Consider the following 22,085-nt stretch of genomic DNA (forward strand, 5'->3'; position numbering starts at 1 on the left):
AAAAGAAAGAAAATAAAGTGCTTTCTGCCAACCATATCTAATCCAATAGGAAGTAGTATCACTAGCAGCATGATTTTAAATACCAGTAAAAGACTATATACTCAACATAAGGATAAACACATCATCAGGAGATTGCTAGAAACGCAAAATCTGAGATCACACCAACTAAAAGTCTGCATTTATTTTTTTTAAAGATTTATTTATTAAAGCAGGCTCCATGCCGGGAGCCCAACGCGGGACTCGATCCTGGGACTCCAGGATCGCACCCTGGGCCAAAGGCAGGTGCCAAACCGCTGAGCCACCCAGGGAGCCCAAAAGTTTGCATTTAAACGAGACCCTTAGGTGACTTCATATGCACACTGAAGCTTAATAAAAGCACTACCATATTTTATATTGATTACATATTTTTGTCTCCTAGGGTACTACTGATACATACAGAAGATTTACTGGTTCCTTCTATATGAAGTGCACTGCAGAGGCCACAGTAAGATATGAAAGTTAATATGAAATGATCCTAACTAGCATGAATTAGATCTAACTCTCTGCCAGAGAATTAATGAATTTTTTGAGTCCCCACAAGAATCTTATGAAGGAAATTCTATTATTATCCACATACACAGACGAAGATATTCAGGCTAACGAGGTCAAAAGTAACTTTGACATAGAGTGATGTAGTTAATCCAGAACTTGAAACCAGGTGAGTCACACCCCAAAGCACAGCATTTTTCCACCTCCCACTGCTTCCTCCATACTTGGAGTTCATACCAAAATGGAGTTCAAGGCATAAAGAATTATTAAGAATTATAAACCCAAGAAGTCCCAACAAAAATTCCAACAGTTTTTAAAACTTGACAAGCTATTTGTCAAGTTTATACAAAAGAGAAAATGTACAAGAATCATTACCAAAAGAATTTTTGGGGGGAAAAATACAAATGTATACAACTAGATATAAAAACAAAGCTGTAGCATTTAACACGGGTGGTACTGGCATAAGAAGAGACAAAACAGATCCATGAAACAGAGCAGAGTCCTGAAATAGACTCTTGTATGAGTAGGAATTTATTTCACCATAAAAACAGAATTTCAAATGAGCTGGAAAAAAATATGGGTACTTAAATGGTATTGGGTGAACTGCCTAAAACTTTAGAAAGAAAAAATAAATAAATAATAAATAAATAAATAAATAAAAATAAAAAATAAAAACTTTAGAAAGAAATTAAGTTACCTCCTTACCTTTCACTTTATACAAAAATCTGGTAAAGAGCTAACTGTACCTATCAAAATAAAAAAAGTATTAGAAGATAATTTTAAAAATAATTTCTAGGTGAAAAAAGATCTCCCTAAGCCAGATGAAGCACAAAAATCGTAAGATTGCAGGGGTACCTGGGTGGCTCAGTCCATTAAGTGACCCACTCTTGGTTTTGGCTCAGGTCATGATCTCAGGGTCGTGAAATGGAGCCCTGTCGGGGGGAGGGCTCTGAGCTCAGTGCAGCGTCTGCTTGAGATTCTCTCCCTTATCCTCTGCTCCTCCTACTACTCACTCTAGCTCTCTCTCTCTCTAAAAAATAAATAGATCAGTAAAATCTTTTTAAAAATCCTAGGAGTAAAAAAAAAAAAAAAAATCCTAGGAGTGCAGAGTTGATTATACAAATACATAAAACTTCTGTGCATGGGGGGGGCACTTGATGAGCACTTGATGGGCACTGGGTGCTATGCTATATGTTGGCAAATTGAACTCCAATAAAAAAAGATAGGTTTGTCTAGCACTATATATTATCTTCAAATGTATGACTCCTTTCACAAACAAAGAGGCAGTGCTCTATAAAAAACAAAAAATAAAAAAATAAAATTTCTGTGCAGCAAAACATAGCTAAAAACAAAAGCATTATGAATGGATAAACCAAATGTGTATGCATACCATTGAATATCTCTCATTCTTAAAAAAGGAAAAAAACTCTGATACTTGCTACAACATGGATGGTCTTGAGGACATTTTTGCTATGTGAAATAAATCCCAAAAAGACAAATGCTAAGTCCTCTATTCATATGACGTACCTGAGATCGTTAAATTCATAGAGAAAGTAGAATGCTGCTTGCCAGGGGCTGGGATCAGGAGGAATGGGGAGTTATTGTTGAATGGGCAGAGAGGGTCAGTTCTGCCAAACGGAAAGAGTTCTAGAGACGAATGGTGGCAATGGCTTTACAACAATATGAGTGTATTTAATAACACTGACCTGTATACTTAAAAATGATAAAATGGTAAGTTTTTTTAAAAGCTTTTATTTATTTATTTGAGGAGAGAGCACAAGCACTGGAGAGGGAGAAGCAGGAAAGTTAACATGCAGATTTTTAGGCACCGTATCCCCTGCCTTGTTCCAGGACCAACTGCGAAACTAAAATGAGAAGGGAAGGAAGGGCGTAGAGCCAGTACCAGTCGCTGGGAAAGAAATGCTCACTTTATGTCCCTTTTTTTTTTTTTTTTTTTTAGATCAAGGAGGACTTCCCTCTCGAGGGAAAGGAGGGCCAGGTCTCACTGTTCCTGTAATTGAGCAAGATGACACTCAGATTTCCTTCTACCCGAGCCAACAATGTCCCAGCCCAGTTCCCACAAAGAAAACATTCTCCTTCCTCTTGTGGGAGCATATTACCACTGATTGCCCTTTCAAAACCATAGTAGTTTTCTTGATTTGGTTCCTTTTTCAGGAAAAAAGGAGTTATACGGAACATCAGAGACTCTGAAACACCTCGACGTGTCTCTGTGGGTCTTTCAGGTTAAAGAAAGGGGTAGAAGGAGAGACCCAGTGTGTAAGTATCCCCCTCCCCCCGCCGTAGGCTGAGTCCTTTGGACCCTGTCAAGCTTGCCTGTGATGTAAAAGGCTCAGACACATCTGCTTGGGACAAGAGACAGGCCTGGGGCCAGGGTGTCAGTCACCAGGAAGCAAGTTACAGCTGAGAATGAATTTTGCCCAGCAAACCACTATCAGGTCGGAGGTCCCTGCCACTCTTAGTTTCTAATACTTCTCTATGCTACCAGGGCAGACACAAAGTGAGCATGACCTGAAGATTCTAAATAGGCAGCTGAAGCTGGAGTTCAATGCGTTAAAAAGATCCAAGATTGGGGCGCCTGGGTGGTTCAGTCGGTTAAAAGTCAGTCTGCCTGGAGCTCAGGTCACCATCCCAGGGTCCTAGGATGGGGCCCACCACAGGGTCCTTGCTCAGCAAAGAGTCTGCTTCTCCCTCTCTCTGCTGCTCCCTCTGCCTGTGTTCTCTTTCTCTGTCAAATAAATAAATAAAATCTAAAAAAAAAAAAAAAAAGGATCCAAGATTGATACTGAGGCACAGCGCTTCGGAGCCCTTCCATCTCAGCAGCCCAGGAGAGAGACCAAGGAGGACTGGAATGAGGCCCCGCCCCCAGGACCACTCCAAAAAGGGTCCCGGAGGCTGAGGCACAACATAGTGCCCCTAAGCAGACTTCAAAGCCAGTCCCTGACTCACCTGTCAGCTGTGTGACCACAGACGAGCTCCTGAACAGAAGTTCAGAGAACTGGGCCTTCCTGGGCAGAGAAAATGCCAAAACCATTACCGACCTCACTGGCGGAGCTGCAAGGGGCTGGTGTATGTAAAGCACCCAGGACACTGCCTGGTTCCTACTTGAGTAGGAACTTAAGAGGCACCTGTTACTCCGCACAGGAGAAGCCGAGGCTGAGCAGATGAGTAACTGGAACCAACCCCCAAGTCAGCTTTAGACTTGGGCAGGGCACCCCGAGCTCCCCGACCCTGCAGCTCGTAGCAAACACGCTGCTGCATTCACTGCCATCGGAGCCTCCACGCTCACCCCCACATTTACTCCTCCTGGGCGGGGTCTCCCCGCGGCACCCAACAGGCACCCAAGAGCGCGCCTCGCCGCTCGCTCGCTCGGGGCGGGCACCCGCAGGCCGCAGGTGTCAGGGCCAGGTCTCCCCGGAGCCACCCCACTGCGCGGGTCCTGCGCCCCCTCCACGCGGGCGGGCGGGCGGGCGGGGGAGGGGGGCTTGCAGGCCCAGGTCTCCCGCGCTCGGCCGCGCGCCCGGCGCCCCTTCGCTGCACGTGGCGGAGGCGGGGGGCGGGGGGTCCGCCCGGGGGCGCCCGCAGCTCCGCGCCGCCCACTTCCAGGCGACCACGCGCACCGGGAGCGGGGCGGCGGGTCTCGGGGCGCCGAGGGGCTGCGGGGGAGTCGGGCGGCGCAGTCCCGCGGGGTGGGGGGGCAGAGGCGCCTCCCGCGGGGGTCCTAACTCCGTAGCCCTTCCCGCCGCGGGCACAGACCTCCCTCCCGGGCAGGCCAGAAGCACGCGGCGGGGAAAGGCGGCGTCCTCGGAGGTCCCGCCGGGAGCCCCGGGGCGGGTCCGCGCAGGGGGGCGGGCGGCGGGCGGCGGGGGTACTCACCCCGCGGCGGGGTCCCGGGCGGCGGGCGCGGGCGGCGGGGCCCCGGGTCCCGGGTCCCGGGCGGCGGGTGCGGGCGGCGGGCGCCCGTGGACGTGCAGGGCCGGCCCCGCGCCGGGCTATGAATCAGCTGCGGGGCGAGCGCCGAGGGGCGGGAGTTACGGGAAAACCGCGGGGGAGGGCAGAGGGCTGAGGACTTTTGCAATTTCCCGTCCTGCTGCGCACTCTTGGCGCTCCCGGGACCCACAGGAATTCTCCCCTCCGGGTCCCGGGGGAAGCGGCCGGGACCCCGCGGGAGGCCCGGGCGGGGGCGAGGAGGCGGGGGAGGCCTGGGGAGGGCGAGCGGCCCTCGGCGGCCCGGGCCGGTGACCGGTGACCGCGGAGTCCCCCGCGGGCAGGGGACAGCGCCCCAGGCTCCAGGCTGTGCGTCCCCTCGGCGGCCGCAGCGTTAAGGTGTTTGAACAGGTCCAGGACCCTGGGTCTCGCTCGCTCCTGCCCGGGCCGCCTCTGTCTGACCCGGGTTCACCGGGAGCAACGGCCCAAAAGCCTTTGTCTCACAAAAGGGCCGTGTGTGCCACCACCTGCTTTTCCTCTTAAAAATGCCATCCAGGCTTCCAAACTCGTTTCAAATACGGGGCCTCTGAAATACCTATTTGGCACCTTTTTTTTTCTATGATTGTGTGTTGGACTGTGGAGAGCCCTGGAGCTGGAATGGAGACCATGCTAATATTGCCCTGTTGGGGAAGGTCATGGAAAAGATATGACCTCCAGCTGACCCTTGAGCTGCACCTGGACAATCCTGAGCTTCCCCTGTCTTTGGAAAGTGGGTTCTGCTTGCTGGTTGGGCTCCCAGGGGCTGCTCCGTGGACATAGCCTTGAGGGAGTGACCTAACCTTGAGAACACCCATAGTGACCAGACCTTGTTAAGGCCTCTGCATTACCTTGTAAGGTTTGGCAGAGGGATCCGGGGATCCGCTCATCTTATTGCCACTCGAGACAAGCCTCCTACATAAGGCCACTTTGCTTATTAGAACTGCACCTACCAACCTGGAGTGGCCAGTGTCTCTCTTAGATGGCTCCCTGCCCTGCAAGTACTGGCCAGTTTCAGATTTCAGGTGGGAAGCTCCCAAGAGGGTCGAGAACCACCACGCTTCTGTGACACGCTAGGACCCAGAGAACAGAGCGGTGGTGTTCCAATGTCTGGAGGACTGGGATGCCTGATGGCTTGGAGGATTACTCATGGAGCTTTGCTAGACCTGTTCTGGTCCGGTTTGGGGACCCTGGAAAGTCTCAGGAATGCCAAGCACTGTAGGAGGAGTGATTGAGAAGGATTGCTCAAGAATCTTCTCATCCTAGAATCACTTCTTGAATTGACTGAGTGGCTCAAAACATGTCAGAATCAGCCCAAATGTTCCTTCTGGGTTTGTGCACAATTTTTTGCTTCTCCCATTGTCACCCCAGGGCGAGAATTTTGTTTTAGGCCTCGATACATTTACTACCTAATGGTGCCAGAAAGACCATGGTGCAGTGTAAATATTTGATGAAAATGAAGAGAAGGTACTTTTGTCTAAATAAACGTATGGTCCTTTGCCACACCTCATTACTTCCAGGGTTTTAAAGTGTCCATTAGTTTAGCCATTTGCACAGCTATCCAAACTACCAAACCAGATCCCAAAGGGTTGGGAAAGCTTCTATGTTTCAGTAAGTGAAAAAAAAATTTTTTTGAATTTCTTCTTTATGGAAACAGTTCTGAGAGATGCCTCTTAGAGCAGATGGGATGCCAAATTTAAAAACATTGAGTGTGAAGAATTTCTACAAAGTGAGCCTTAATTTACTTAGAGCTCCTACTATGACTGAAGGAGACCAAGCTGCAGAAAATTCCATTCTGTTGGTTCCAACCTTGGAAGTGCCCTGCTGAGAATTTCAAAAGGGAGCTCACATACTAGGCTTGTCTTGGGCAGCTGCAAATCAAAATCTTAAGAGTTTATGTAGAAGCCTTACCGGGGTTCAGCTGGTGTAAAGCCCAGATGGTCTCAGTAACACATTGCTCTCTTAAGACAGTGTCCTTGCTTGAAGTGGCTTCACTGTGCAGAACATACATTCCAAGGACGGTGAAGGGGGTGAGGGCCTCTGCTTCCCCAGGTCCAATTCATGGGTCAACCAGTGGCCGTGTCTTCTCAATGACCTCCTCTAACAGGTGCCCACTTATAATTCATTTATTTTGTGTACCATTTTAATATCTTAAATGTATCCCTCTTTCTAGAGTTTAACAACTATAGCTCCTGTAAATTTGTGATTATACCCTTAGGGTGGCGTACTAGGATGAATAGTGTCCTCCAAAAAAAACTCATGGCTAGCCGGAACCTCAGAATATGAATTTGGAAATATTTCTGTTGATTTAATCAAGCGAAGATGAGAGCCTGCTGTATTAACCCAACGACTGCCATCCTTCCAGGAAGAGGGACATTTGGACATAGACGCCCAGGAAGAATGCCATCTAAATACTGAGGCAGAGATTGGAGTTATCCTGCCTCAAGCCAAAGAATGCCAAGACTGGCCAGCCACTGGCCACTGGGAGAAGCCAGGAGAAAGGTACAGAACAGGTTCTCCCGCTGAGCCCCTAACGTTGCAGGATTGCCGGGTTCTTTGACTCACAGAGTTGAAAAATGAATCTCACAGACACAAAAGGGTGAAGGGAAGTAAAAAAAGTATTAAGTGAGGGGGAGACAGAAAGGAAAGGAAAAAGCTCTCTTGAGTAAGAGGGATTCCGAGTGGTTTGCCACTGTGGGCTTTTACTGGCAGCCCTTCATTGAGAACTGACCAGGAAGCTTGTGGCCTTGAAATTCTTGTGCTGTCTTGGTTTGAGCAAAGACTTGATAACATCTGTCATGGCTTACTTTTCCTTTGAGGTCTGGTCATATTCTGTGGTTACAATGTAGTTGCCACCAAAAAAAAAAAAAAAAAAAAAAAATCCTCCCTAACATCCAGGATGAGTGGTTTGTTTCCTTATCTCTTGGTCTGCTGTCTTAATCTCTCTGCCAAATAGTTTCAGAGCCTAGTCTGGAGCCTCCCATCTCTCCCAGCCAGTGCCTTAACCCTTTCCTTACTCACCAAGAAGGCACTCACCATGCCAACACCTTGATTTCAGACCTCTGAGCTCTAGTACTATGAGATAATAAATTATTTTAATTATTTAATTATTTTACCAATTTGTGGTAATTTGTTACAGCAGCCCTGGCAAACTGATATATAAACATGCATGGCCTCAGTATTCTGAAGGTTAGTTTTTTAAATTAGCCTGAAAATAGCTGAAATGAAAAAGATAAAAAATGCCAAAGGCGTATTAATCTAAGAGCTGAAGTACCTTTCCTTGTCTAGCACTCACAAGAATATGTTGGGAAAATACGTATTTATTCTGTTCATCTGACCCTCCTCCACCTTGTTCTCTCTTCCTTTTTTTTTTTTTAAAGATTTTATTTATTTATTCATCAGAGACACAGAGAGAGAGGCAGAGACATAGGCAGAAGGAGAAGCAGGCTTCCCACTCAGCAGGGAGCCTGATGCAGGACTCGATCCCAGGACCTCAGGATCATGACCTGAGCCAAAGGCAGACACCCAACCACTGAGCCACCCAGGAGTCCCTTTCTCTTCCTTTTGAACTCAGTAACACAACTCTTTCCACTTGCCCCCTTTCCCTGACTTTCTTCCCCATCACCTTCTTGGCCTTCTCCTTCTTCCTTAGACATTGCTGTGTCCAGGCCTCCACGCTTGACATTCTCCTCTGAATCCACAGTCTCCCAAGTGAACACATCCATGCTTCTGAATTTCATGATCACTTGTGCACAGATGGTCCCAAATCTTCTGTTGATTGCAGTTATTTCACCTGAATTCCAGGCCAATTTATTTGTGCATCAAAACCCATGTGTCCAAGTTCAAAGTCTTCACTTTCCTCTATGTGATTCTCTTATATTCGGTGAATGGCCCAAACTTTAATTTAGACACCAAATCAAGAGACCTTGGAAATGATCCCTAATCTGTCCTGCCTCATCCTCCATCATCCACCAGAAGGTCTCATCTGTGTACCTATTATAGGGAAGGCATGAGTGGGATGTACCCCTACCCTATCCAACTTCTTGGAGGACAAACAGGTCTGTAACTGTTAGCGACACTAGATACAGATATGGGTATGGGCATAGATATGCATAGAGATATATGAAATCAGTTATGTAAATTGTGAAATATAATCCTGATCCTGTCTGTTCAACTACTACAGATATCTAAAATTACACGTTTGGCAATGTTGGATAACCACACTGATGGAATTCAAAGAAGCTGGGAATTTCCTGAAGAAAAGTAGCTTCATCCGGTAAGTAGTAGATGCTGATTTGTAATTGTGCCTGTGGATAAGAATTCTCTATTTGGGGGGCAATATATCACATTTGATATTTTAAAGATTCACGTCTAGGTCTTAAAATATGCTGCTGTGAGGGTGCTGCTTAAAGTATGATTGTGGGCAATACTGGCATTATTTTTGAAGAGAAAATGGAAATTAAAAAGTTATTTTGTAAATGTATTCATGTGAAAAACTAAATAGGATTCCAGAAAATTTTTTAATTTGATATATCGTAAAGCTTGATTAGTTATGAGATGTCTATCACTTCCAACTTTTTATATATAAAAATGACGAGGCGAGAGGTTGATAACGTGCTAGAGAGCCACATGGAACGTTCACATTTTATTTTTATTTATTTATTTATTTTTTTACATTCACATTTTATAACTTCAGGGGATCCCTTATAATTACTTAATTATGATTTGCTTTCCTTTCAATATCTATTAAGTGAATTTTGGTGAAGGATAACATTATCCTTAATAGTTCAAAAGGAGTTTTTATTTGAACTAGATATTACTTGAAGATTGATGGATTAATTGATCGATTTTACACAATCTACCCTCTGCTGGATGTCGTAATTGTGTTCACGTTGTGTTCTAGAAATCTTCAGAAACCAGACAGCGAGAGAACTCTTGGATCTTCTATTTTTTTCCCCCTTGGTCTTAGGGAGAATGTGGAATATATTTGTTTAGATTGCTGCTTTTATTCTCTTGGCTCTCATTTCTGGGAATAAGTAAGAGTGAGAGAGGTAATGCTAAAGGGATGGAATAGTAATACAATGGGGGTAGTCCTTGGAGAGAATTCAGTGGGAACCTTTGGGACTTTTGCCAAACTTAATCTAAAATAAGTAATCCTATCTATATTTTAAATAGCATCTCTTACAGGCAGTTAAATAGTTGGGACTTTTTAAAAAATCCAGTCTGATAGTCTCTGCATTTTAATTTGATAGAGTGTTTAGCACGCTTACATTTAAGGCATGAATATCATGGTTGGGTTTAGCCAGCCATTTTACTGTATGTCTTCTTTGTTTCCTCTGGGTTTTTTGTTTTTTTTTTTTTTTTGTCTTTATATTTGTCCTTTTCTGCCTTATTTTATATTATGTGAATATTTCTTAGAATTCTATTTTAATTTGTGTTTTTTTTTGTTATTCCTTGCTATGTCATTTTTTTTTTTTAGTGTTTGCTCTGTAAATTACAATATATAGCCTGCTTTTCAGTATCTATGTGAGATAATATTATTTCACTGAATAATATTTCACTATTTCACTGAATAGGTGCATTTAACTGCACTGCCAGTCCTTTACATTATACTTTTAAAATGTATCATATCTATGACAAACTAAAACCTGCAATGTGATATATGTTTTAAAGAAATTAAGAGGACAGTCTTTCCAATTTACCCACATGTTTACCTTGCTCAATATTTTTCAATCCTTCCCAAAGATCTGTTTCCATGTGATCTCATTTCCTTAATCCTGAAGAATTGCCTTTAGCATTTTTGTTTTAGTGGAGGTCCATTGGAATACGGTCTCTTGGTTTTATTTTAAAATGGCTTTACTTCATTTCATCGTTAAAGGAGATTTTTATTAGATATGGGATTTGACGTTGACAGTGTTTTTATTTCAACAATTTAAAGATGTTGTTCTATGGTTTTCTGGCCTTCATTGTTTCTGACAAATCATCAATTGTTCAAATAACTGTGTATATAATGTGTTGGTTTTCATTATTCATCCTACCTGGCATTTGCTAAGCTTCTTGAGTTTGCAAATTTCTTTACCATATGTGAGCATTTTTTAGTATTTCTTGAAATGTTTTTTCTGCCCCGTTGCCTTTCCCACCTCTTTCTGAGACTCCAGTTACAAATATGCCAGACCTCTTCGTATAGTCCCAAATACCCATGTGGCTCTTTTAATTTTTTTAAGTGAGCTCCATACCCAATGTGGGGCTCAAACTCATTACCCTAAGATCAAGAGTCGTGTGCTCTACCAGCTGAGCCAGCCAGGTGCCCCTCTTTTAATGTTTTATTTTTTAAAAAATAGTTTATTTATTTGAGAGAATGAGAGAGAGAGAGAGTGAGAGAGAGAGAGAGAAAGAAAGAAAGAATAAGCAGGGGCAGGAGAGAGGGAGAAGCAGGCTCTTCATTGAGCAGAGAGCCAGATGTGGGACTCAATCCCAGGATCCTGAGATCATGACCTGAGCTGAACACAGACACTTAACTGACTGAATCACCCAGATGCCCCTTTTAATTGTTTTAAATATTTTCCCTCTGTGTCTTTCACACTAGATAATTTCTATTGAATTATCTTTAAGTTTGCTGACTTCTCTCCCACTATCTTCTTTCTGCTATTAAATCTTTCTAAATTAAAAAGTCTAAATTTTAAATATTTAAAAGATATATATTTCAGTTTTAGAATTTTTATTTATTTGTTCTTTTAAATATATTTTCTATTTCTTTACTGATACTTCCTTTTTTTTTTAGTTCATTATGGACATATTTCTCTTACCTCACTGAGTGTAGTTATAATTGCTGCTTTTGGGGAGGAGGGTAGGGGGTGGGGGTGAATGGGTGATGGGCACTGAGGGGGGCACTTGACGGGATGAGTACTGGGTGTTATTCTGTATGTTGGCAAATTGAACACCAATAAAAAATAAGTTTATTATTAAAAAAATAATTGCTGCTTTTATAAAACATTGCATGATTATTCCAATATTTGGATAATTGTGGAGCCGGTCTCCATTGATTGTTTCTGAGAAAAGATCACATTTTTCTACTTTGTTTGTTTATTTGTTTGTTTAGGGGTTGTTAAGTAATTTTGGATTGTAACCTGGACATTGTGAATATAATGTTATTAGAAAGACTGGATTCTGTTATGTTCTGCCAATGGCACTGATTTTCTTTTTGAATGAATAGTTCACATGGTTAGACTTGATGTTACTTGCAGTAAATAGTAGCTCTGGTGAGAATTCAGTTTTGGGGGGCTTAGCTAAACTTCTTGAATTTGCAAATTCAAGAAGAGCTGCTTTGAGTTTGCCATGCAGAAGCACGTTTCAGACATAGTTAAGCATGCTGTAGACTTTAAACCCAGTGTATTCCTCTCTAGCTCTCTCTCTCCTGCAATTTCCCCACTCACATTCTTTCCAAAGAGCATGGTTGCCCCAAACTGTGATCTCTGGTTCTTCAAGCCAGAAATATTGTGTATTTTCTGACAGACTTTTAGACACCCCCTCACTACACAGACTTGGGCCAGTCTCAGACTAAAGGGTATAAAGTGTAGGAAACTGACTCTTTCCCTTCCTCCAAGTGTTGACACCTACATTTCTCCCCCTAATCTTTCTGCTGTTGGTTATTCTCCACTTCATTTAGATGTGGGGGTTTTTTAAATTATTTTTTTCTAAAAAAATAATAATAATAAAAATAAAAAATAAAAATATTTTTTCTAGTGCTTTATGTTGTTATGTGAAGGTGGTTCAGTTTAATAGCAGTTACCCATCTATTACTAAAAGTGGCACTCCTACAGTTGTATTTTCACATGCTAAGTGACTACTAGCTTGTTGAGGGAAAGTTGCGTGAACTCTTTTCCTTTGCTAGGTTAGATTTCTTTCCACTAGACTATTATGGAAACAATCTAGATTTTCCAGAAGATTGAAATATGCTTGTCTTCTACTTCAATCTGGAAATTGATGAAAAACTGCTGAAATCATGTAAAGCCAATCTGTTTTTTTTTAAGATTTTATTTATTTATGTATTTATTTATTTATTTATTTATTTATTTATTTATTTATTCATGAGAGACACAGAGAGAGACAGAGACATAGGTAGAGGGAGAAGCAAGCTCCCCATGGGGAGTCCAATGCGGGACTCAATCCCAGGCCCCCCAGATCAGGACCTCAGCCAAAGGCAGACACTCAACCACTGAGCCACTTAGGCATCCCAATCAATCTGTTGTCTTAAACATCACTTTAGAATGAAGATTTATACATTTCAATAACACTATACTACAGAGGAAAGAGTTTTAAGCAACAAAGAGGTGTGGTCAAACTTATCTTTGTATTTCCTCTGAACTTTGTTCAAATGCCAGAAACCAATTTATTTGAGGGAGTTACAGTAAGCCATCTCTTTATTTTCATGATTCCGTTGTGCTTAAATTAATTTTACCCAGACTGAAATGAAAACTTCCCAAAGGAATCTTGTCAGCTTCTCACATGTCACCATCTTCATCTAGTTCTAACACAACAGCAATTATTTTGTCCATTACCAAACATCAGAGGATGCTTAGTCACTTTGGAATAATGCTCAGGTAATTTCCACATGCCCAAGGCATTTGAGGAGAAATGTTTGCTGAAATTCAACACAAAATAACCGAGTTAAACTAGAATAAGATGAAACACCCAAGAAGAAGAGAAATATTATTCAATGTTATTAAATCTTCTAGCAAAGATAATCATAAAAATTTGTCTTCTTCAAAATTTTTGGAAAATGATGCCTAAGGATGAAGGTGTAAATGTTCTGAAGAAGAATGGTAACAATTTATTTTGAAACTCTCCCTTTCTTAGAAGGAAAGAATATTCTACATGACTGGAAATTTAGGCTTACAAATGTTTATGGCTGCGAATTTGTAATACACACAAGGACACACAAACCCCAACACTCACTACAAAAACATTGTGGGAAAAATGGGGTCAAAAGGACATGGTTTATAATAGCAAACTAGCAACAGCCCAAACATGTTCCAACTTGGGACACCTGGGTGGCTCAGTGGTTGAGCGTCTGCCTTTGGTTCAGGGTGTGATCCCAGGGTCCGGGGATTGAGTCCCACCTGCTTCTCCCTCTGCCTGTGTCTCTGCCTCTCTCTGTATCTCTCATGAGTAAGCAAATAAAATCTTTAAAAAAATTTAAAATCTTTAAAAAAAGAGATGTTCCAATTTTATGATCTATTCTTTCAAAAGAAAGAAGACTATGTGTATGTACTGCTATGGAAATACACCCAAGAAAAAAGTTAAGAGTCAGGAATGTGTATTTAGTATGTCCATGGTACCTATTTAACTTGTTCATGTTTATGAGATAGATACCTATGAATGTTTTGAGTAAGATTACAAGAAATTGCTAACTGTGATTGTTTTTGGGGAGAAGGTCTAAGAATGAAGTGGGGTGTGTGAGGGAGGCTTGTCCTTTCATCTTAGACCTGTCTATGTAGACTGGCTTTTTGTCACGAATGTTTTAATTTTTAAAATGTAATAATTTTTAAAATCAAAGAATGCCTTACTTGATTGAGGAAGGACCTCATTTTTTACTTGTTTTGGTTGTTACACACAAGTTAGAATCAATTATAATCTCTCTAAAGATATAGAAGAAACCACATTAATTGCCTCTGGGGAAGAGAACTAGGTGGCTGAGAAACTAGATGGCTGAGGAACTATTTCTACCCTTTTATATCTTTTGAATTTTTGTATATATAGATGTATTATTTCGTAAGAAAAATCAGAATTTAAAGTGCTGTGATGACACCCCCCCCCCACCTCCCAAAATGGGATACACTGATCTGAATGTTATGTGTAAATGGGCCAAGCTTGCCAACTATGGGCTTTTCCATCACAAACAGACCTGAGGTTCCAAGTGGTCTCTGTTGAGACAAGCTGTGCAGCAGGAGTCTGAGATCCCGCTCCTGGCACCCTGCAACTGTTATAGAAGTTGGCCTCATAGAGCTGGTGGAAAGAGAGCCCCTAACCCACAGGGGCCTGGGTTGGGGCACAGACTCTCCCAGGGGGAAGAGGGAGCCCTTGTTCCAGGCAGGGCTGGAAGTCCTCCATCCCCAGGACAACCTCAACTTCAAAGACAATTCTTGTTTCTTTCCACTTTTTACTTTGTAAAAAAAAAAAAAAAAGACTATAGAAAGCTATAAAATTATACAAGCATATAAAGAAGGAAACAATAGCTACTTGTTTATTTAAAATAGGAGGAAAATCCTAATGGGTGCTACCTGACGTTGCTATTTACTTGGAATATTGGAAAGTTGGGAACAACTCCCAGGTCTTACATTATCTTCACCTAGGGCACCACTAGGTGGTGTGCAGAGAGCACAGGCAGGTTGGTCTTTCCCTCTGTTCCTATTGGATGCCAGATGCTCTTCCCTATTCCAAGTGGTGTTCTAGGATGGAGGCTGTTTCCAGGTGATAGCCATGCCATCTGGACCCAGGGCTGCCCGATGCTGCAGTAGCAGAAGAGAGGGCGAGAGGATGACAAGGATTGGCTTTAAGGCCAGGGCCACTTTCACCCATATTCTGCTGGCTGGACCTTAGTCCATGGTCCCAACTGAACTGCAAGGGAGTCTGGGACATGGAAGCATCCTGTGTGCCCAAGAAGAGGAAGCAGGAGCAGGAAGGCATGAAGACAATGTCTGGGCGCAGAAGGAACTTGGTTAATAAATTAACGATATACCTTTATAGTGAAATATTCAGCCATTAAATATCAGGCTTCAAAAAAAAGAAAAATAAATAAATAAATAAATACATAAATAAATAAATAAATAAATAAATAAATAAATAAATAAATAAATAAATATCAGGCTTCAAAGACTGTAATGACAGGAAAATGACAGTGTTCAGTGAAAAGAGCAAGATACAGAATCTTGTGTCACTAACTTTGGGAAACATAATATTTATATATGTGTATGCATTCTCATATACTGAAAAGGAAATATAAAATATGTTCTTTGTGGTTATTTTTAAGTGATAAGGCTGTAAGTCATTTTTTTATACTTTTGAAGAAATTGCTTATTTTGATCATATATTCTTTGAAAAGAAATATGTATAATGTAAAAAACAGGGCTTTTTTCCACAAGTGGAGAAGAAATCCTCAGAGCATCTGAAACCAGAGCTGACACTTCAAATTCCTTTATAAGTTGCTACAGACTATGAATTTGAAGCTATGCTAGTAAGCCTTTTTTTTTCCCTTTAATCAGCAGAGGGCAGCTCTCTGGTTTAGTGCTTATTTTTCCTCATAGCGTAGATGCTAGCCAAATCCTCTGTTTTATACATTAACTGTGGCCAGAATCGCATATTAGATTTATTGTGTTGGGAAGGAGAAGACAAGTCTGAAACTTATCTTTGCCAGTTGCAATGCTTACTGCATAGTATACATTTTTGTTGAACAGAGAAAATCAGGCAACCAGGTCTGCCCTTTAGGTGGTTTTAATCTAAAGCAGACAATATCCACATATTGACAGGCTCAGTCACAAAACTATGAGAACAGAGCAATCCACATAGTGAACAATGTCCTTGTAGGAAAACAGACACTGTGTTTGGGAGAGGATGAGGGCTAGGCCAAGGTGGTTGGATATTCTGGTAGGAAAGAGCTACATGAAAGGCATTTTTCCTTTGCACAGGGAGATTTTGTGGTTTAAAAAATAGATATCATTTTTTTTATTATTCATATATGGCAAAGAACATTGAGAGAATAGAACTAAGACAAAATACAGATGCTCATTAAAAACAAGAAAATTTGCTCAATGTGTATTTTTATTCCATTGCATTGGAAAATTTACATTGATCACGTCCAATGCTAATGAGAGCGTGGATCAACAGTTAATTCTCAAATGCTGTTGGTAGGAGTATAAGTTAGCCTTTATATTATCAAAACTGTAAATGCATGTTTACTTTGGAGAAATTGAGCTTCCAAGAAGCTCTTTGCCTCAGGGTAACTCCCTTAGCAGAAATAAAGTGGGTGGGTGAGCAAGGCCTCTGCTCTCCTGCTTCTGCTTTCGTAACCTGGAAAATAGAACTATCCCTCTCAATCCCTTAGCAGGCCCTAGGGTCCAGAGCGGCTCAGTAAACCTCTCAGCTCATAGTGGGATAAGCTGCAGAGAGGGAGGGAGGAAGGGAGAGAGGGAGAGAGAGAGAGAGAGAGAAAGAGAGATAAAGAGAGAGAGAGAGAGAGAGAGAGAGAGAGAGACCGACCCTATAGAGCCCTCTAGTGGCCACTAGCTTTCTAGAGAATAGACTCCTTCAGGAATTTGCATTGTCTTCCCACATTGGTGCCCAAAGACAAGTCGGCCATCACAGGGTACTGATGCTTGGCCACCCACTCCCCGCTCCCAGGCTCTGATACTGGCCAGGAACAGGCCTCTGGCTCAACTTTGCCATAAATGAGATCAGAGTGTTCCCAAGATGGATGCAGCCCAGAATTCCTTCCCACCAGTGTGCCAAGGACACAGCCAGCCAAGGAAGCTGGCAAAATCAATGTCTTGTGTAGATCCTCCAGAAAGCACAGGGACATACCGGGAAAGCAATTCCCTGGAGCAACTTAAGTTTCTAATTACTTTAAAAATGTGCAAATTAGGGGATCCCAGGGTGGCTCAGCGGTTTGGTGCCTGCCTTTGGCCCAGGGCATGATCCTGGGGTTCTGGGATCGGTTCCGGGATCGATTCCCACGTCGGGCTCCTGGCATGGAGCCTGCTTCTCCCTCCTCCTGTGTCTCTGCCTCTCTCTCCCTCTCTATGTCTGTCATAAATAAATAAATAAATAAATAAATAAATAAATAAATAAACAAACAAATAAATAAATCTTTTTTAAAATGTGCAAATTAACCTTTCAAATGGCCATTAGTTATATAAGATCGAGCAAGAAAGGAGATGGTTACACTGGAAGGAGAGAATAGGGGGCCCAGAAGAGCACCATTCATATCACAGCGTGCTTCTTGTGTGCCAGCTATCAGTGCTGCTGCATGCACTGGTATCATGGGCTGGACCACCCACGGCTCTAAGGTGCTTCTATGCTCATTAGCAAAAAGTGGGTGCAGGACTTGGCAGAGAGACAGAGCCTTTGTGTGAAGCCCAAAATGCCCTGTTGGCAGGCATGTGTCCCTGCGTGCTGAGACACACAAGTTGGTGAGAGAAGGGGACTTGAGTTTAGTTCCCACCTACCCCACCCAGTTGGCCAGACACCTTGGTGGCATGCATCAACCTCACAACATGTCAGCAGCATTGAGTTTTTGTAATGCTGGAGGCTCCCAGTCAAGGGGAAGAGTGAGGGCTGAAATCTAGCCTTTCTCTGCTGGCCAAGTCAAGCTAGCTCTGTGTTGCCTGGGGAGGGGGGGCGGGTGTCACTGTGTGTGTGTAATAAGCACAAATATGCATTATGTGCTAGTGACCCGGGGTCTATCTTGTATCATACTCTCATGACCCTGTACAGTAGGCAGAGATAAGTTTCCTGTGAAACTAATGGCACAAGCTTTTCCAAGATCCAGGGAGAGGTTCAAATGGTCACATTTTGTCCTAAAACAAGATAATTTCACCGTATGCACTTAAAACTATTATCATAGCCACTTTTGGAGACAGGTACAATGATAATAATCCCTGTTTTGTAACTGAGACACAGAAAGGTTAGATAGCATTACTCTTAAGTGGTAGAGCTTGGAATTGTTGCAAACTGACTGACGCCAATGCCAGAAAATCATGGACAGTGTGTATGTTGTTCCCGAGGGGACAAAACTTCCAGAAGAATCCTATCAAGTACTGTTCACTTTTCCCCTCCAAGCTACAAATGTCATAATAGATGAGAAACATTTTTAGATGTTGTTCTAGTCAGAGGAGACTGATAAGAAACAGAGAACAAATCATGAAGGTCAGACCAGAAGACACAGTGGTCTTTGTGAAGCCAGTCCTACACATCGTGTGGCAGTAGGACCACACAGCCATTGTCACCAAGGAGAGGGTTATGTCTCATGGCCATTGTATTATTTAAGGAACAGTCTAAAGCAAACTGCTGTGGTTTACTTAACACCTAAATTGATCTCCTCCTCATTTAACAGTCAGGAGGTGAGTGGTCCAGGTAGGTGGGCAGCTCTGACATGCAAAATACACAAGGTCCAAGAGCATTCTGGCCAACACCTTTCTCCAGCAGGAGGAAGGGGTGAGAGACTCCCTTGGGTTCAGATGTAATTGCCTATCCAGCTGCTTGAGAAGCCAAGAAGTTAGTCTCTCTTAGGCTTAGATAGATTAAAAAAAAAAAAAACAACCTGGAAGATTTTTTTACTAAAAGGAAGAAGGGAAGATGGATATCGAGAGATCATTAGGCATATGTACCAATGCCCTGAGGCCACGGTTCAACTTGGAAGACTATGAGGCCTGAGATCTGGGAGCACAATGTGAGAATTGGGATGAATTATAGAATAAAGAAAGTGAATGAGAGAGAAGGACCTTGCCAGGAGGTAATGAGATGCAGACAGTGTGGAGCAAAGATCAAGTAGAGCACAGACGGAGCAACGACAGCAGTTTTGGGGACCTTTCTCACAGTTATGGGCTGTGATGATTTGACAATAAGAAAATGCACAGGGAATCTGAGAGTCACTTCTGTTGACTCATAAGAAGACTTGGGAGACCGAAGAAGAAGATCCTTAATTCAGGAAATAAGGAGAGGACAAGTTTAAAAAAAAAAAATTTACAAAGAAGAGATAAATTAAGACTGTTTCTAGTCCATTCAGGGCAGACCAAATTTACTAATCCCTTAGTGAGCAATGATTCACTATTACACAAGAACACATGGATGCTAACCACATCCTTTCCCTCCCCTGCTCCACCAAAGTTCTGGAAAGAGGACTCTTTTAGGCCTTATTTTTTCTACTTTGTCTTTTCACCATCCCAGTGTTTGTAGGGATATTGTTATTGCCCCATTCAGTAGCTCCTTTGCATTTTTACATGGTGTTCTGCATCATTTAAGTGATTAACTCATTCACTTCTTCATACACCATCTTGCCATAATTTCTATCTTCCAGTTTTCTCTAGGTTCATCTTTTCATTCTCCTCCCTGAATTCCTTCTTCTCACAGTGGTATATTAGAAAGAGTAGAATGACCCACTCAAGTCCCATTGAGGCCTCCTTCTGGGTCGTAAAGGCTGGAGAGCTAAAAACTTACATATCCCAAACATCCTTGCAGCTAGGACTCTAAACATGTTTCAGATTCTGTCAATCAGATGGACTCACGTGAAGACACAGGGAGACAGAGGGAATGAAGGAAGCCTGGAGAAGAATTTAGTAAAGGTGATCAGTACTTCTTCAGGAAGTCTACAACTTTGGTCAAGAGTCACTGTTATTTATACACAGTCTGCCTAGAAAATACATCCACTCCCGTGTTTCAGTTTCCTTGTTATATGTAGATGATTTCTCTGTTAGTCAGCTACCGACTGGTGCATACTGATGCCTAAAAAACCACCAAAAATTTAGTAGCTTGCAATACTAGCTTTTATATTTTCTTGCTCACAGGTCTGTGTATCATTCGGGGTAGCTCTGCTCCAGGCTGCTGCTCACCTGGGCTTCAGGCTTCACTTGGGTTCAGGTGTACTCTGTGTATCTTCACAGTCTCCTTGATCAGCAGTCACCCAGAGCATGTTCTTCCCTGGATCACAGAAGCCAGAGGGAGAAGCCAAACACACAGCCACATTTAAAGCTTCTGCTCTTATCATGTCTGCTTACATTTTCTTAGCCCAAATGAGGCACATGGTCAAGTCCAAAGTCAGTGGGGTGGAGAAGTATATTTGTGTTCCAGGGGGAAGGAGGAGGGAGATTAATATTTTCTAAAAAATTAATCAAATCTATTCCAACTTCCATTATAAATCTTGAGCTGAGACTATTTCTCATGGTCTCCAGGCGCTGCCTGTGGTGCATCTCCTCTGCTGATGCTGCTTCCAAGGCTGCCTGCAATGATGAGCATGGCCTGCATATTGTTTAATAACTGCCAATTCACAAAATAAAGTAGGACAGGGTGAAGAGATTGACTTGGCTTTTGCAGAGAAAGGACGTTCTTGAGAGAGACTGGCCACCCGTGTGTGTGGATGGTGAAGGACTCCTGTACCTATTGATAGAAATGTAACATGCCAAGTCTCCCTGCACTAGCCTCTAATTTTTTAGGTTCTTTCTCTCACAGCTCCCCCTCTTGAACCTTGTACTCTTCTCAGACTACAACAAACAAAAACAAAACCCCATTAGAAAAAAAGAATGATCTTGCATGAATACCAATGTATTGTTGGAAAGACAAATTCAGTCCTTTTTGCCATTAAAAAAGATGTCAAGGCAACAAACGGCCTGAGAAAACATTTATTATATTGCTACGTTTTTTTCAGATAAATCACCCAAATAAAATGCTAAACCATCAACAGTTTGATGCAGTTTTCATCTGGAAATGCATCTGATCTTGAGCACTTCCCCCCCGCCCCCCGCCCAAAGAGTATCATAGGAGGCTCAGAAGCCTCCCACCATCCTTTAACAGGGCTTCTGCTAATATATATGATTGCTTCACACAAAACCACGAAACCTTTGGAATAAGCTCTTTTTGAATAATCTGTTAAAAAAATAGGTGTATTCCCTTTTATATGTTGACTTATTCCAAATCAATCTTCCCATTTAAACTGAGTCAAGAAAATATGTGCCTCAGAGCTGAAGGCAGCCCACGCCTAGGACAATTGAGTCATGGAGGACTCATGGCCCTGGACCAAGTATGAACCCAGGGTAAATATACATAGGTTAACGATCCCTTAGTTTTGTTTCTTTACCTTTTCAAGGATTAAATGTGTCACCACCAGAAGGATGACTTTTGCGAACTGGCAGTTTTTAAACAATATGCAGGCCATGCTCATTGTTGTAGGCGGCCTTGGAAGCAGCATCAGCACAGAGGAGATGCCCCACAGATAGTGTCCAGAGATCAAGAGAAATATTCTAAACTCAACCCTCTAGAAACTATGACCATCAAAACCACCACAGCTGCCTAGCCTCTTACCTATGGGGTCTAATCTTTAAAAAAAGAAAAAAGAAAAAAAAAAAAACCTTGGTATTAAGAAAAATTATACGCCTATACAGAAATAACAAAAGGTAGTGTAAGAAGCTCCCCATAGTCATCACTCAACTTAAACAATAATATATTCCTGTCCCATGTTACACCATCTATATGATTATCTATTTTCCTTCATTCCACGGGGTAATTTTGAAGCAACTCTGAAATATCCTATCATTTTACTTATAAAGATCATATCTTTAAAAGATATACTTTAAAAAACCCAATATCATTAAGAGGGTCAATATATATTAAATAAGTGTGGTGTATACATTTCTATTAAAGAGAAAATTCAGTTATTTCTTGGTGTAAGACACAGTTTACAACTGTTTCAAATAACTGCAATAAATAGTCCTCTCCGAGTGTCAGAATGTGTAAACCACAGAGACATTAATCTATAAAACATGTCACTGAACCTATCATGTTAGCTACTCACTTTAATTGGAACACTTTGA

General features: G+C 42.3%; 1 protein-coding gene and 1 long non-coding RNA gene across 6 annotated transcripts in view; one reads left to right on the forward strand and one right to left on the reverse strand.

Moving 5' to 3' along the window:
* OSMR (oncostatin M receptor) overlaps positions 1-4,564 on the reverse strand; it is a 50,642-nt gene extending 46,078 nt beyond the window's left edge. Inside the window, exon 1 of one of the 3 annotated variants that reach the window (XM_025436247.3) lies at positions 4,423-4,564. The gene's annotated coding sequence lies outside the window, so the exon portion shown is untranslated. The remainder of the gene's footprint in view (positions 1-4,422) is intronic. The other 2 variants (XM_025436243.3, XM_049109313.1) reach the window with 2 other exon arrangements.
* A 212-nt stretch (positions 4,565-4,776) lies between these two features.
* LOC112652792 (uncharacterized) overlaps positions 4,777-22,085 on the forward strand; it is a 50,280-nt gene continuing 32,971 nt past the window's right edge. For all 3 annotated transcript variants that reach the window (XR_007410373.1, XR_007410374.1, XR_003131723.3), the window contains exons 1-3: positions 4,777-6,616; positions 6,728-7,011; positions 8,693-8,785. This is a non-coding gene — a long non-coding RNA (uncharacterized LOC112652792). The remainder of the gene's footprint in view (positions 6,617-6,727; positions 7,012-8,692; positions 8,786-22,085) is intronic.

Source organism: Canis lupus, chromosome 4, assembly GCF_003254725.2.
Source record: "Canis lupus dingo isolate Sandy chromosome 4, ASM325472v2, whole genome shotgun sequence".
NCBI lineage: Eukaryota > Metazoa > Chordata > Mammalia > Carnivora > Canidae > Canis > Canis lupus.